The sequence below is a fragment of the Prionailurus viverrinus genome, chromosome A3 (assembly GCF_022837055.1).
Source record: "Prionailurus viverrinus isolate Anna chromosome A3, UM_Priviv_1.0, whole genome shotgun sequence".
In the NCBI taxonomy this organism is placed as follows: Eukaryota; Metazoa; Chordata; class Mammalia; order Carnivora; family Felidae; genus Prionailurus; species Prionailurus viverrinus.
In genome coordinates, this window is record NC_062563.1 from 113,572,595 (window position 1) to 113,586,667 (window position 14,073).

The following is a 14,073-nucleotide window of genomic DNA, read 5'->3' on the forward strand; positions in this document are numbered from 1 at the left end:
TTCATTTCAGACTTGACATTTCTAGTATCTTCAATACATAACAATTTCAGCAAAGGCTTGACAGAGACCCTCATGATAACACTGAAGATAAGACTGAAGTCGATCCAAAGATAATTGTTGCTTGTTAATTAATATGGTACCTTACATATCTTTTTCCACTTGAAGGTTATGACCATTCTGAGGACAGTGACCATATTTATACATCAGTGTATCTTTAAATCACAGACACTCAGTAAATTTTGTAGAATGAATAAATGAATATTCAACTGTAAAATCTTTATGTTAGATACATTGTTTTTGCTGCCCAGCACCCATTTCTCCTGTAATGGCATTCTAGCCATCATAGGAAACCACCCCTTACATATTTTGAGCATGTGGTTTGGGCTTAAGCTATCTCAAAACCGCCAGCTCCTGATATAGGCGTGTGAAATGGCCTTGTCACTTAGCCGTGTTCCATCCCTCTGGCTATAGTAACTTCTTCAGAAATGGCACAAGACACAGGCCCAGCCAATGAAGCTCAAATCCAGAATGGATGGAACTGTTGGGGAGGAGAAGCACTCTTTACATGGATAATGCTAACTCTAAGGACACCATCACTCTAGAGCCACCAGAGACCACCAAATGGAGAGGGCCTGCCTGAGAATGCTGCCAGCACAGAATAAAGAAGAGCTAAAATAGGAGAGTCACAGCCAAAGTCTTGCTGCCATTTGGTGAACCTTAGATCTAGGAATGAGTGATGCTGATCTACACTTGAACCCTTCAGTGATATGAACTAATATATTCATTTTTAAAGCTAGTTTGAATTGTTTCTGACCTTTGCAATGAAAGTGAACTGATACTGTTAAACTTTTAGCTAGTGGCTTAGATAAAGAAATAAAAAACTTTTTAAAGGTGTAAAATTTTTAACTTATACCGATTTACATAACTGCTAATTAAGAGTTCCATAAACCCCTGACATGTGGGACTATAGTTAGTCTATAGCCTGGGCTCCCTGAGCCTATAACCAGAAGTCAAAGACTAAACAAAAGGCCTACTGTTAGGGGAGAAGAACAGGGATGGGGCAAATAGGGAGAAGAGCTTAGAAGTAGTGTCTGCAGGAAAACAAAGTTGGGGCAAGGGTGGGAGGTGGGTATGGAACAAGTCTGGTGGGAATAGATGAGAACATTAGTCTAAGCCAGAGACAATGGAAAGTAAGAAGAGTACTCAATTCTTTTTAAAGAAGAACTCGGCAGGTAGCTAGTGTAATATGGCCCTTGGCTCCTTTTCCAGATTCATCTCCCACCACTGCTCCTCCCTAGTTCCCTAATTCAAGCCATTTTCAACCATTAGCAATTGCCTAGATAGGCTATGTGGATTGTATCCTCAGGGCCTTTGCATACATCCATCTCTATATGCCCTTCTCTTTCTTCAACCAGTCTTCAAGACTCGACCTCAGTCTCACTCTGAGAAGCCTTGAGAGGCCCCCTCTGTACCTTGTGATCCATCTCCATGGGAAGGCCTGGACCTCTCCATGGCACTCCCTTGTCTTCCTATCTGTCACTTGTCTATAATACAAGCTGTCTTAGTAAAAGGACTTTACCTAATTCACTTTAATATCTCCAGTGTCCAGGGGTGCCTGGGTGTCTCAGTCAGTTAAGCAACCATCTCTTGGTTTTGCCTCAGCTCATGATCCCACAGTTCGTGGATGTGAGCCCCATGTCAGCCTCTGTGCCGACAGTGCAGAGCCTGCTTGGAATTCTCTTTATCTTCCTCTCTATCTGCCCTTCTTCCCCTCTTTCAAAAATAAATTAATAAATAAACATTAAAAAATCTCCAATGCCCAGCACAATGTCTGATACATAATATATATTCTAATATATATTAGAATAATATATTCTAAAACATGAATTGATAAAATTAATTGAATTGAATGAAGAAAGATTAAATATAACCAGCAGCAAAATAGTCCTATAGATTTCCTATAGTACTTTCATCAACCCAGCTAAAAGACTAAAACAAAACATCATCACACTAAAAGATCCAAGAAATATACTGAGCATTTACTATGGCCATAGCACTGGGAAAGAAATTTCTCTACCTTCTCATCCAACCCACTATCCACCTCCAAATGTAAAGCAGATCCTCCTCCAATTCCACCACTACAGTCCACCCCACAGAGTCTTCTCTCTGCCAGAACAAGGCATTCTCTGAGAGCCATATTCATCTTACAAATTCATCTTACAAATGCAGCAGGTGCTCAGCAATCAGAATGCTTTCTCTTTCTGTCGGCCCCATCACTTGTCTCCACTGTATTATAAACAACCACAGAATAATGACCAAATATCTGTGTAAAAATGTCTTTTCATTGTAAAGCATTGTAGCTGAGTTTTTACTGAGTAATTTTGGTTTTTGACTTCACATGAGAAAATGACAATTCCTTCAAGTTCTTTAAGTTTTTCCTAAATTAAAAAGCAAATTTTATTTTAGACTGAATAGTGCTTAGTATGGATTTTTTTAAATCTTAGAGGGGAACCAAGGAGCTTATTTCAAACATTTAAAGTGCTAACATGTAGTAGAGGAATTAAAGTTGGCATGGTTTCAGAGAATAAAACTGCAATAAATGGGTAGAAATCAGCAGAAGACAGATTTTAGCATAAAGTAAGGCAGAACGGTCTGTCCTGCAATTATAGTGATCCAACAATTGAGGGACTGAGTTACAAAACAGAGAATTTAGTGAGAGTCATAAAAAAATACTCCCATTAATTTTATGTCTTGCAAGTATTATTTCATTAATGTTCATGGCATTTTGAAAGATGTAACAAAGTCTTAGGTCTCTGTTTTGTAGATGAAGAAATCAGCAGGCTTAAATGATTTGCCCAAGGTCACATATTGACCAATACAAGTTTGATGTTCCTTTTCTTATACAACATGTATTCATTGGTCTTCAGAAATAATAAGCTTCCTGCAATTAAAGGTGTTGTTACTTATTGCTATTTAATTCTTGATCCTCTAAACAAAACTTGGATTTTTAAATTTAAAAGTTCACCTTCTTGAAACATTTTAGTAAATAAGGCTTTTATAGTTCTGCAAATTCTTAGGCATGGCACTTTAATTAGTTTTCACCAGTTTTGAATAAAAAAAGCTAGATGCTAATGATTAGCCTACAAATTGCTAGATCATCTGTAATAAATGTTAAAACCATTAAATGTCAACATGTCGTTACAAATCCAGGGGCAGTTGGGGAAATAAATGTCAAATTTTTCATTATTTTTCTTCAGAGTTTCAATAGTAACTGCCAGTAGTGGCCACAGGTAAAAGTCCAATCTTTTTGTTAAGAAACAAGTGCTTGCATTGAAGCACAAACCAAAATGAGATATAAATTTCTCTCAACTTCCTAAAGTTTACAGGAACTCTTTCTTCCATAGATAAGTCATAATTTCAAATTAAATTAGCATTTCAAGATGAGGGGGTGGGTGGGGACTAAGACCCACAAAGGGAAAAAATAGAAAATAAATAGACAATCTAAAGAATAAAATTAGGGGTGCCTGGCTGACTCAGTTGGTGGATCATGAAACTCTTGATATCAGGGTTGTAAGTTTGAGGCCCACTTTGGGTGTAGAGATTACTTTAAAAAAATAATTTTTTTAATTTAAAAATTAAAAAATAAAGAATAAAATTAGAAACAACCCATAAACAATAAATAACACTTTATTCATTAGTAACAAAAGAAATAAAAAATGAAATTATAATGAAATGTGATTACTTTTACTTATCAAACTAAAAAATTTTTAAGTGTTTTAATGTTTATTTATTTTTGAGAGAGAGAGAGAGAGAAAACAGAGTTTGAGTGAGAGAGGAGCAGAGAGTGAGGGAGACACAGAATCCAAAGCAGGCTCCAGGCTCCAAGCTGTTGGCACAGTGCCCAAGGTGAGGCTTGAACTCACAAGCCATGAGATCATGACCTGAGCCAAAATTGGATACTTAACCAACTGAGGCACCAAGGAGCACCTAAAACTGAAAAAAAAAAACTTTAAATATAAAAACATTCAGTGCTGGTAATGATGCAATGATAGTAGTACTCTATGATAGGCAGCCTCAAAGATGGCTGCCATGATTCCCACCTCCTTGTTGTACTCTTGCCCTTCCCTCAAGTGTGGGCTTTGATAACTTGCTTTTTACAAATAGAGTGCAGCAAGGGGCACTTGGGTGGCTCAGTTGGTTAAGCAAACTTCAGCTCAGGTCATGATCTCACAGTTTTGTGGGTTCGGGCCTTTCATCGGGCTCTGTGCTGACAGCTCAGAGCCTGGAGTCTGCTCCAGGTTCTGTGTCTCCCTCTCTCTCTGCCTCTCTCCTGCTTGCACTGTCTCTCTAAAAAATAAGTAAACATTAAAAAATTTTTTTAAAAATAGAGTACAGCAAAGTTATCATTTCCAAAGTTAATTTACAGAAAAACTGTGCCTTCCATCCATATTGCTTGCTTTCTCTCACTCTCTCCCCTGCTCACTCTGAGAGAAGTCAGCTGCCATGTTGTGAGTTGCTCTAAGGAGAGGCCAAGGTGGCAAGGAACTGATACCTCTGGCCACGAGCCAGCAAGAATCTGAAGTCAGCCTGCAGCCACCTGAGTGAACTTGAAAGCAAACACACCCTCATTTGAGCCTTGAGATATAAGCAGCAGGGATCAATGCCTTGACTACAACCCTACGAAAGACCCTAGCCCAGTGAAACCGTGATAAGCCATGGTGGGATATCTGACCCTCCCAAACTGGGTGATAATGAAAGCTTGTTTTTAGCTGCTAAATATTGAGGTAAATTTTTTTTACAACAATAGATAACTAATACATCCTCTCATATGCTTTAAAATTCTGGAAAATTTATATGACATTATGCATCAAGAGCCTTGTAGAAATTTTATTCATTTTTACCCAATAATTCCACATCTAGTATTCTTTATAAAGAAATTAATTGGAGGGGCACCTAGGTGGCTCAGTTGGTGAAACATCAGACTCTTGTTAGATTCTGTTAGGCTGCTCCGTGCCGAGGGTGAGGAGCCTGCTTGGGATTCTCTCTCTCCCTCTCCCTCTCCCTCTGCCCCTCCCCAGCTCCCAGTCTTTCTCTCTTTCTCTCTCTCTCAAAAAAAAAAAAAAAAAAAAAAAAGGAGCAAAAGAGAATATATACTCTATTGCACATTTCAGCACAGAATTTATCAGTGATTACAAATATATGTATATAAATACTACATATACATACACACATATATCTATAAAACAGTGTTCTCTAGATTGCAAATGGTTTTTATTTTCTTTTTTTTTTTTTTTTAATTTATTTTTGGGACAGAGAGAGACAGAGCATGAACGGGGGAGGGGCAGAGAGAGAGAGGGAGACACAGAATCGGAAACAGGCTCCAGGCTCCAAGCCATCAGCCCAGAGCCCGACGCGGGGCTCGAACTCACGGACCGCGAGATCGTGACCTGGCTGAAGTCGGACGCTTAACCGACTGCGCCACCCAGGCGCCCCTTATTTTCTTATTTTTTTTTAATTTTCTTAATAAACTTTTTTTCTATATTTTCTAAAATAACCACATAAAACATTCAAAGTAAAAGAAAAAAGACTTTCAAGATATGCATGTACATATTAAAAACTATAATGGTAAACACTATATTCAATAGGGATTGAAGCAGTTAAGGAGAAAGTCTCTGATTTTTCTTAAAGTTTTCAGAGCTGAGCATTTTCTTCATGTAGTCATGAAAAATGAACATTATATTGACTTTCACATATGTCACATAAAATTGATAAGGACAGAGTAATGGAAGAAAAGGTATAATCAATCTTTAGGTGCAACAGTTTGCTTTTCTGCTAAGTATCTCTTCCGAAAGCAATTACCAAGGAAGAAGTGAAACCTGAACCAAAAGGAAAACAAACAAGTCAACATCCGCCTTCAAACACCTTCGTAAGTTAAAGTTAGACTGGCCAAGTAATTGTCTCTAACTTGGAAAAAAGAATGCATTGTGGGAGCAATGTGTTTGGTAGTTTGGGGAAGGTCCACACTGAAAGCAAAAAATCCTTACTCACTAATTTCAGTCTGCCAGTAATGTGAACGACCTATTGACCAAACTATACAATGAAAAGACAGACTATTCTGCAGATTTATAAAGCTATTGAAATACATAAAGAATTATAGAACCACCTCCCAATTTGGCATCACCCACTGGTAAGTACTACGGTCTGAATGTTTGTTTTCCCCAAAATTCAGATATTGAAATTCTTTTTTCTTGTAAGGTTTTTTATTTATTTTGAGAGAGAGAGAGAGAGAGAGAGACAGAGTATGAGTTGGGGAGGGAAAGAGAGAGAGAGGAAGACACAGAATCCAAAGCAGGCTCCAGGCTCTGAGCTGTCAGCACAGAGCCTGACATGGGGCTGGAACCCATGAATCGTGAGACCATGACCTAAACTGCAAGATCATGACCTGAGTTGAAGTCAGATGCTTAACTGACTGAGCCACTCAGGAGACCCCTTCATATGTTGAAATTCTAACCTCCAAAGGTGATATCATTAGGAGGTGGGGCCTTTGGGACATGATTAGGTCATGAGGGTGGAACCCTCCCAGAACAGGATTAGCATTTATAAAAAAGGTTTAAAGGAATTCATTAGCCATGGATGTATTCATGAAAGGACTTTAAAAGGCCAAGGAGGGAGTCGTGGCTGCTGCTGAAAAAACCAAACAGGGTGTGGCAGAAGCTGCAGGAAAAACAAAAGAGGGTGTTCTCTATGTAGGCTCCAAAACCAAGGAAGGAGGGGTTCATGATGTGACAACAGTGGCTGAGAAGACCAAAGAGCAAGTGACAAATGTTGGTGAGGTGGTGATGACCGGTGATGACAGCAGTCACACAAAAGACAGTGGAGGGAGCAGGGAGCATCACAGCTGCCACTGGCTTTGGCAAAAAGGATCAGTTGGGCAAGAATGAAGAAGGCCCACAGGAAGGAATTCTGGAAGATATGCCTGTTGATCCTGACAATGAGGCATATGAAATGCCTTCTGAGGAAGGTATCAAAACTATGAACCCGAAGCATAAGAAATACTTTTACTCGCAGTTTCTTGAGACCTACTGAGAGATGTTCCATCCTGTGCAAGTACTCATTTCCAACGTGCCCAGTCATGACATTTTCTCAAAGTTTTTACAGCGTATTTTAAACTCTTCCATCAGCAATGATTGAAATTATCTGTACCTGCCCTTACTCAGCATTTCAGTGCTTCCCTCTCACTGAACTGAATATATGGTAGCAGGGTCTCTATGTGGATATTGTGGCTTCAAATGTAAAAGTTAAACTAAAACACCTAAGTGACTACCACTTATTTCTAAATCTTCACTATTTCTTTTGTTGCTGTTCTTGAGAAGTTGTGATTTATTATATATTATAAGATTTCTAGGTGTCATTTAATGATTCTGTCTAAAAATAATGATGCATTGTGAAATTTGTTAATATATACAATACTTAAAAATATGTGAGCATGAAACTACGCACCTATAAATATTAACTATAAAATTATAAATAAATAAATAAATAAATAAATAAATAAATAAGGTCTCACAGAGCTCACTAGCCCCTTTCACTATATGAGGACCAAAGTTTGTAGAGGTGGAAGAGAGCCCTCACGTGCTGGCACCTTGATCTTGGATTTCCAGCCTCCAGAACTCTGAGCAATAAATTTCTGCTCTTTATAAGCCTCCCAGTTCATGGTATTTTGTTATGGCAGCCCAAACAGACTAAGACTAAGACAGGAAGTTAGTCTTTCTCTTCAGGATCCCATCTGCCATTTTGAGGCTTACTTATGAAAGTGGGTTCAGTAAGGGAGATATGGCATGGAGGAGATTTTTTTCTAAAGGGCTGGATTTCTTGATTTTACTGATGCATGCAGAGAAGGGAGAGAGCATCAGGAAAAACGCAGTAAAAGATACATGAGGTTTGGCATGGTGAGGGAGGGGTGCTAGAAAAACAAAAGGAAATCAGAGGGCATCAGGGAGAGGGGTTGCCCCAAATCTTGTCTGTGACTCTGAGAAATAATTGCTCCCCAGGAGGACCCCAGCCCACATGCACATTCCTGGACACTGGCAAGTGTGGAGAGCACTCAGTTTTTGTTAAGAAGGTAGAATGTCAGAGCCCAACTTTCTCTAGGGAAGAGAGGATTCCAGTGTCATACCCCAGATCTATTGAATCAGAATTTCCAAGGTGAGATCTAGCAACCTATATATTTTTTAAACTCCCTCGCTGATTCTTAATTATCAAGACCATTAGCCACTGTGTAAGAATAACTTTTGCATCCTATCTGACCCTGAATGACACCTATATTACACATCTCATTCTTTTCTGGTCCTAACACTGTAATTTTTCAGACAGCCTAAAGCATGGAGAATCGTCAGAAATCTTCACCAGCTGACATTGCGTAAACAGTTGCTAAGTAATTAAATCATTATTATCAAAATATAAATTCCAGTAATATATCACCTGATTAAACCTACAAAAGACAGAATATGTGATAAATCAATATTTGCAAGCCCTCTTTCTGTCAACTGCAATTTTTGAGCACTATGGGAAAATCGGTATATAATTTGATTTTGAGTCACCAAGGAAATAGAATAACAGAATCTCATAAATGGAAAGGACCTTAAAAGTCATTCAGTCCAACATTCCCTCTAATGCCTAAATCCCTACTAAAGTACCTCTGACAGGTGATTTTACAGCCTGGGCATATTCAGAAAACAAGAATTTATTAGTTAATGCAGAAAGAAAAATATAAACATGTGAATGAAAAGCAAAATTATAAACACTTACATGAAAGCAATCTCAGCCTCCCAGAAAATTACAAGGATGGATATTTGCTCATGTTTTCCTGATATTATTTTGACACATGAATTTGAGTGGCCTAAACAAAAGAAATGCCTCAAAGCACTAAACAGAATGGTGTTTCCTTGAAAATACTACACTTGGGGGCACCAAGGTGGCTCAGTCAGTTGAGTGTCCAACTGTCGATTTCAAGTCAGGTCATGATCCTGGGGTCATGTGATCGAGCCCACGTTGGGCTCCACACTAAGAGTGAAGCCTGCTTAAGATTCTCTCTCTCCCTCTGCCCCTCCTCTCTGTCACTTAAAAAAAAGAAAAGCAAGCAAGCAAGCAAGAAAACACTGCCTTTGTACTGAAGTAGAAATAGCATAATCACTATAAACCCCACAGACTAAAGTTGCCAGCACTGAGCTAAGAGGCCACATTCTTACTGCACTATATATCCCTTTGAAAAAGAGAGAGATGGGCTGGAGGAGGATTTACATTGGCCACGACAACAGTTTAGTGGATTAAACTAAACCCGACTCATTTGCAGCCGGAAAAGTGGTCATGGACCTCCTGGATAACCCCATAGGTTAGGCCAGCATAAAGCAGGTGAATACGTACTTCCTCGCTGTCATCCCAGCACTTGGGGAGAAATACTCTCAGGATCTACTAAATTGTGTGTCCTAAACTCCAAATAGCAAAAGAGGTTGAGAAAGAGGTCAAGTTCATTGAGGATAGACGTTGTCAGCTTACAACTCTGCCACTTACACAGTTTCTACACAATCTAGGGAAAGGGCACAAAGACAAAGATTAAGCCCTTTAGAAAAAGAATTAGGTTTCCATATATAATTCTTAGTTGCTTAAAGCTGACCATATCTACATGGCCTTTCCCCTTTCTTTGCTACAAGGCTTGTGGTGGGCAAACTACTTAACCTCCCTCTGCCTGAGGTTCCTCCTAGAGGAAACCATGATCTTCCTAAAATATGACTCATGGTGTTTCTTTCCCATGGTTAAAATGCTTAATGGCCCTACATGAACAACGGAACAGAGCTCAACATCAATTTCCCTTTCAATCCTTTCCCAGTTTATTCTCCCGCAATCTTACTCATCATCTCCCACAAGGTTCCCACCTCCACACCTTTGCTTAGGTCTCTTTGCCCACCTGAAATCCACTCCCCTCTCCAAGCACACCTTATTTCTGCCTCCTGAAGTCCTATGGAGTCTTTGAATCTAGTGGAAATCCTACATTTCTGAGCTTTTTGTTTGTTTATTTATTTGAGAGAGAGAGAAAGGAAAGAGAGAGAACCAGCTGGGAATGGGCAGGGGGGGGGGGGGTACAGAGGATATGAAGTGGGCTCTGTGCTGACAATGCAAGGCTCAGACTAACTGTGAGATCATGACCTAAGTTGGACGCTTAACTGGCTGAGCCACCATGTGCCCCACATTTCTGAGATTTTTGTTCATGGCGTTCATCTGGCCCGAATTAGCTGCTGCCTCGTACTGTTGCAGCATCCAGTGTCAAGTTCCCATGGGACTTGATCTTCCCCATGACGTGTTTACTACTTGAGTTAAGGCATCTGCCTTTGGGACTAGGGTTGCCAAATAAAATATACGATGCCTCACTAAATTTGAATTTCAGATAAACAACAAATAACTTTTTTTTTAGTATAAATATGTCCGATGCAATATTTCAAGCTCATCAGGGTAGAGGATGTCAGCTATAGCTGTGCTACTTAACACCCACACAGTCTCTATGCAGCTGAGAAAAATGTTTCCATACACTCTTTGGAGCACACGCTAAATATATATATATATATATATATATATATATATATATATATTGGTTTATCTGAAATTCAGATTAACCAGGTATCCTGTATTTTTATTTACTAAATCTGGCAACCTTATTTGGGACACTTCTATCACTGTTTTAAATGCCCAGCACAATACTCCAGGATAGTGAGTTTAACAGTATATGTAAATTTGCTGAGCTGCTATAACTTAATCTAAATAAACCTAAGGATGGCTATCTGAGAACACATCTCCAGCATGTGGCCCTTGGTTCCTCCCTATTCTAAGGGACCAACCTTGATCCACCTGCCCTCTCCTCTAGGTTAGCAAGATGACCAGGAATCTGACCTCGGCTGCTTAAGTCCCAAGCAGCTATTTTGGGAGTATGGAAACTGGAGGACTGGTCCAATGCTGAGACCCAGGGGAACAAGTTCCAAAGCCCAGGCACGCAGGCTCTCCAAGGGTCTGGTGTGGATCAGAAGGGAAAGGTCTGCGTCAGGAGGGTATATATGACTCAGAGAACCTCACAGAGCAGCCACAACCAAACTGATAACAGTTGGACAGTGTCCAAGCCACTGAGTCCATTTGGAAAAATTTCTCCCTCAAGGTCACTAATGTCAATCTTTTCTACACTTACCATGACTTTTCTCTGCACCCTTCATCATACTGCTGCATGCTAGCTTTCTTCTAAGAAAGGGAATTATCTGTGTCTTTCCAAATTCATGCCCCACCAGAGACAGTGGAAGGAAAAGAGAGCCATGATCCTTAAAGAATAATACCATATCCCAAGGTGGTGCTCTGCTAAACAGACCAAAAGTTTCCTGCAGCAGATGCAGGGGGTCAAGCACAGTCAGAAGACCTGTGTCAAGTTGTGGGGAGTAATCAGAGATCACAAAGGGAGGTCACAAGAAGAGGTAGCCACACAGGTGCTTTTTAGGACTGCCTTTTTGGCATCGCTCTTCCCACAAGATTCCTGAAATCCTTCCAGAGCACACTGTAGCTGCTTTATCCTCAGCAGCATGCTAACTACCTTCCTCACTGGATGCTTTCTCTTAGCATTCACCAGGTACCCCAAACCCCCCCGGCAGAGGGCCAACAGGCCACAGAGCAATGAGGCTGCCTGCCTGACTGACCTTCAGCAGTTGGCTGGTGCACTGCATTCAAATTCCAGCTCAGCCACTTCTTCACCACATGCCAGTAATAAGGTTACAACCCTCTTTGCACCCCAGCTTCAAAATCCACAAAAAGGAGGTTATAACACCTCCTTACACGGAGTGCTGCCCACTGGATAAAATAATATTAACATCATTAGAACATAATAATAAGAACTCAATACATGTCGGTACCCCTCACCTTCTACAACAATTTACGGAGATAGGGGGAATCCATCTTTAACTCTGAAAGACTCTAAATATGGACAATGAATAAATGATGAAGTCTTATAAAGAGCTTCTTACAGAAAAAGTAGAACTGAAGGAAGAGTTAGAAAATCTAAGGAGCATGTATAAATTAACAGATTCAGATGACATGCAAGGTAGGGTATTAAGAGAACTGACAGACACACCTCCAGGGTCCTTTCTCATTTCGGCTCAAAGACTTGCGTGAAACCGAAATGACTGGTGGGGTACTAAGGAATTGGTGTTAAATCTTAATATCTTAATAAAGATCTGGGAGAAAGAGTGATCAGCAAGTTAATGAGATTTTCCTGATATTACTAATCTAAGGGATGTTGCAAATATCAATGAGCAAAGATAAAATAATAGAAAGACATAAATAAGTGTGGAAACCCAGGCAAGATATAGCTGTATAAAACTCAACGTGAAAAATGCTAACTCATTTGACTGAGAAGCTTGCTAGGCCCAAGGGAGTGGAGGAAATAGGGAACTAATAATGAAAAAAGACACCAAGGGGCAAACAAGAATAGCAAATTAGAAAGAAGTTTATATTATGAGCTCAGCCAGGGAGAAGAATAAATACCACTGTTGAGTACATGTACAAAACTCTATTATTGCCCTGAAAAAAAAAGAAGGCATGAATCTACTGAGATTTCTCTGAGGGTGACACACCAAGTTTAGGGATTCTAAAGGTCACAAAATTATGTCGAAAGTGAGGGAAATGAGTGACAAGGAATAAAAATGCTCTAATATGGGAAATGATGGTTCCCAGGAAGATAAACAAGGGCAGCTGAGTGGTTCATAAAAAAGAAGAAGCACATGAAATTAGTCCATAAATATGTGAGACTGATGTGTAATGTGGGATGGCATTTTGTCTGCAGAGAAATTAAGGAAGAGGAGGAATTTTCAAAAGAGAAATGAAGTGTAATAACCTGGTAAACCTGTGAAGAGTGAAGCCATGAATCTGATGCTGCCCAGGAAGCAAGGGCAAGGCCATGTCTCCAGGCTGTGAAACCAGCAGGGATCAGATGCTAGAGAGCGTCCTTCCTCCTGAGATATGGTCTTGTTGGTGCAATGGACCAAACGACCTATCAGGCCCTTCCTGAAAAAAGGTTTATGATAGGAAGAAACATATGTCCCGCTCTCAGAGGGAACATCTCTCAAATAAGAATAAAGCAGAAATCCTGGCTCCCTACAGTTATTACATGTCCCAAGACCCGGTTTCAACAGCGACTCAAATCCCAAGGCAAATTCAACTTAATGTATGACACTTCCATTAGCAGAGAGGACATGTGGCTTCAACACATTTTTCCTACTTAGAAAGTTTCTGACAAAGGTCAAACGATGTAGCAGAGTCAATGATGTGTTCCAAGACTCCAGAATAAGGAAGAGTTACAGTATTAAAAAAAATGAATTAAGTGCTAACTATTATAATGTCAAAAGTGACAGAATTATAAAAGTTATATCTGGGAGTCTGGGGGTATAGGGAGAAAAGGGCAAGGACTGCGTTAAGTTTGAGGAGTGAGAAGGAGACAGGGTCTTTCCATGGTTAGGCAGAGCCGACTGTGGTAGACAGAGCTCAATAAATTTGTAAGGCAAAGTAGAAAGGCAAAAGGGGAAAAAGGAAGGAAGCAGGGATGGAAGGAGGGAAGAAAAAAGACCCATACCAGGATTCTCTCTATGCCATTAACTGGGATCCCCCAAAGTGAATGCAGTGAGTAGGACCCAGGGGCCCCCTGGAATTGTGATCCAGAAGATCCAATGATGCTTAGACTGTCTACAGCAGTAGACATCTCCACTGTAGCTATCTCTAATGGGAGAAATGGCCTCAAGAACTATAGTAAAATCATGCGCTCTCAGTTAAATAGCTATTCAGATTTTGAGAAACCACTCTTGGCTTGCTATTGAGCCCTGGTAGAGACTGAATGTCTTATAATGGAAAACCAAGAGACATGCAAATGGCATTATTTGATTTTAACAACCCATAAAAATAAGTATGTCTAGTGGCACCCTATTATCAATTAGACATGTTATTTATGAGATCAGGCTTGAGCACATCCTGAAAGTATAAGCAGGTGGTTCACCC

At 39.9% G+C, this 14,073-nt stretch overlaps 1 pseudogene; it reads left to right on the forward strand.

Moving 5' to 3' along the window:
* Window positions 1-6,629: 6,629 nt before the first annotated feature.
* LOC125162516 (alpha-synuclein-like) lies at window positions 6,630-7,049 on the forward strand (annotated as a pseudogene).
* Window positions 7,050-14,073: the final 7,024 nt, after the last annotated feature.